Source organism: Vicia villosa, linkage group LG5 (genome assembly GCF_029867415.1).
Source record: "Vicia villosa cultivar HV-30 ecotype Madison, WI linkage group LG5, Vvil1.0, whole genome shotgun sequence".
Lineage (NCBI taxonomy): Eukaryota > Viridiplantae > Streptophyta > Magnoliopsida > Fabales > Fabaceae > Vicia > Vicia villosa.
In genome coordinates, this window is record NC_081184.1 from 23774486 (window position 1) to 23778052 (window position 3567).

The 3567-nt window shown below is 37.1% G+C and overlaps 1 long non-coding RNA gene across 1 annotated transcript; it reads right to left on the reverse strand.

Moving 5' to 3' along the window:
* Nucleotides 1–1647: 1647 nt before the first annotated feature.
* On the reverse strand, nucleotides 1648–3320 carry LOC131606394 (uncharacterized). Its single transcript, XR_009284831.1, has 2 exons — nucleotides 3215–3320; nucleotides 1648–3107 (listed from the first exon to the last, which is right to left on the reverse strand). It is a non-coding gene; the product is annotated as an uncharacterized LOC131606394 (long non-coding RNA).
* Nucleotides 3321–3567: the final 247 nt, after the last annotated feature.

A 3567-nucleotide genomic window follows, 5' to 3' on the forward strand; every position in this document is an offset into this window, starting at 1 on the left:
AACATACATGTAGTTGTAACTTTTGGGAAATAGTTGGGATACCATGTAGACATGCAGTGGCAGCCATATATAGGAAGGTGGATGACCCAGTGAGTTATGTAAACAAGTGCTATCACAAGAGTACCTATGAGGCATGCTATAATGAAGTCATCACCCCTTTGAATGGCCAGAACAAATGGCCCAAAACAACTCAACCTGATATGTTTCCACCACTGTACAAACGTGGTGCAGGGAGGCCCAAAAAACTACGTAGGAGAGAAGCTGATGAGGTTAATCAGAATAAATGGCAGAGAACTAATACTAGTCATAGATGCAAAGTTTGTTTTGAACTAGGTCACAACAAAAGGACTTGCAAGAAAAACAAGCAAATTGTTGCCATAGGTGTCCCAACAAATGTACCAAGTGAAGAGGGTCCAACAAGTGGTGTCCAAGCTAATGTGCAAAATGAAGAAGTTCCAACTAATAATGTGACAACTGCTGAGGATGTGCCTACACAGGCCAGTCAAACTGTCCAAGCAAAGATGACTGCAAAAAAAGAGGTATTCAAATTCACTTAAATGTATTGTTTACTTACCTGAATCATTACTTATGTAATTTGCTTTCTTGCAGCATAAGGCTAAGGGCAAATCTTCAAAAAATGCCAAGTCTAGCACAAGTGGTACAACACAGCCATCAAGCTCTTCACCTGTTGATAAGTATTATGAATGGGATGCTGAAACACTAGAAGCCTTGCTGGATTGGGATGATATTTTGGACATTAGGCCGTTGAGTGTGGATTCTTCACCCTTCAAGAAAAAGGATGCTCAGCCAACAAAGGATAAGGAACCAGTTGCTGCTGCCAAGGATTCTGGACCAACTACTGCAACTAGTGCTACAAAGGCCAGGGATGGACCCAAAATTTTCTTTGGCCCGGCTCCAAAAAAGCCAAAGAACAAGCCATTCAAACAACATGTAGGTGCATCATCTGTTGGACAGGTTCCACCTAAACCACCTACAACATCTTCAGCACAAGTGCAGCCAAAAGCAAAAAAAAGTAAAAGTGATATGGATGTGGCAAAAAGGCAGAGTGATAGACTCAGAAGCCTCAAGACAAAGGCTATTCCAGGGCCAGGGAAAAAACCAGATGACCCATTGGTGATCGTTGAGGAGGATGAAGCAACAGAGGATTCAACAAGTGGTGTCCCCAAGATGAAGAAATGGGATGACATCTACAAAGGCTTAACTCAGTGACTCATGTTGTTTTTGTTGATTTTGGAAACTGTTTTTTTGTAATCAACTGCTTTGTTTGTTATGGTGCTGCTTGTTATGGTTATTTACCATCTTTTGAGACATTTATTTTGTTTAACTCAAGTCAGCTTAATATGCTGCAAACATGTGCTAATTACAATGCATTATTATGTTATGGAATACAATTACTTATATATTCTGTGTTGTATACAATTACACTTGCTGTTGTAAACAAATTATATGTGTCAGTTTATAGGTCATTGGAGATAGGTCACTATGGAACCTGTCAAGTTAGATGTTACCCATATCCAACAGGTTTATATCATACAAATTGGAACAAACAATAACATGAAAACTTAAAATTGGAACCTTGTAGTTTTTAAAACAACAACATGAGTAACAGACAATTATTAAACCAAATCCACAAAATTGCATTCAATTTCAGAAACTTCAAATTGTACATTACAGAAAACTTAAAATTGAACATTACACATTACCCAAGTTTTGCTAAACTTAAAATTGCACATGAACAAATACATTTAACCCTTAACACAAGATCCTTAACATTTACATTTTAGTAACAAATACAAATTAACCATGAACAAAATTGCTAAGCAAATTGTCTTCATCTTTCCATAAAATCCCTCTGCCTTATGTTGAATCTGCAATTCAACATTCTTCTTCATTGCTGACTCATATAACTCCTTCAAGGCTTCAACAGATTGCATCTCTCTTGACTTAGTTGGGTCATTTGTCCATTCTTCATTTAAACTCTCCGTTATGTTATGCCCTGGTTCCATATCATCATCCCATTCGAAGAGGTTGCACGTTTCATCGCTTTGCCAAAAGGGACACCTCCAGAAAAGTCTTCCTCTATTACGGCCGTTCTTGCAGCGATACGATGTCATACGAACATTGCAGGCACACATTCTCCATCTACGATTGCTCACACTTGTGGAATGAACTGCTGAAATCGAGTTCCCTCTATTTGAAGAAGACGCCATGGATTTCACGCGAAGCTGAAGAAGACGAAGCAGAAAGATGAAGAACAATATTGCTTGGAACAATGAAGAGGAAGAAGACGATAAATGGGTGAGAGGGGAGAATAAGGCAATGAGATGGAACAATTAGGGTTTTCTGAATAATTATAATGGGACTCCAACGTGTCAAATGAAAACGTACAGCTGGCCAGCCACGTCACCCTCCGTTAGTGAAAACTAACGGGAGGGACAACATTACGTAACGCCAACTTTTATAGGGACCATTTTACTAAGAAAATTTTTACAGGGACTAAAAGTGCAGGGTCGCGTTTTTGTAGGGACCCCTGACATAATTAACCCTATATTATTTCAACTAGTAACATAGAAGTACATACTAATAACATAGAAGTACATACCCCACACAGATGCATATATTATTTCTGAACTCAAAATGTCTAAGAAATCCAAACATAATTGGAAACAAAGACATATGAAACAATTTTATTTAAGTAGATAGAGAGATCATGCATGCATGCATGGATGGTTTTTTATGTACATATTAAATGGAAACTGCTGAGGGCATCTTCAACAAGTTTGAGAATTCAGAGCTAAGAGCATTCTTGAATGAGGCTTCTGCATGAGAGCTAGAGTCAAAACACACGCCATATTTAATATCCGAATTTGGATAATAAGCACAGAAGCTCCCACTTCCCTTTCTTGTGCAGTCTGCATGAGACTCACATAATTTAGGATGTTTTTTCACCATCTTCATAACTAATGATATGCTTAAGCAATAATCAATCCCGATTAAACATAAGCAACCATCACCACATTCTGACTCTTGAAAACTACAAAGCTTGTCACAATCTGCTTCTACCTTCTTCGTCGGAAATATTATTACTGCAAATGATGTTTTCAAAGATAATTTTCTCAATACCAGTGAATCAAACTATGTGAAAAGCAATAACTAATAGAATGTAGAAAAAAAGTTAAGATAAAAGACATACCTAATGTGGTGATCAGGAAGAGAGGCAAAAGAGATAGCTTAGCATAAACCATAATGCTTGAATGAATAGAAAGTAGTAGCTAGTAGGTTGGTGTTATATTGGGTTGTGTTGCATTTGTTCATTCTTACATGTTGTAATTTATACACAAAAATCATGTACATAGTGCCCATTTTCCACCACACATTCACTGAGACAAAATGATAGTAATCCCTTCTTTTTTGTTATTGTATAGATTTCTCTTACTATGTGAAGTTATGCTTGCCGACATAGGTTACTAATTTTAATTTTATAGTAACAAAATAAAAGAGTTACTAGTCGATGAATTTCTAAATTTTGGTTGATGAATTTTTGGA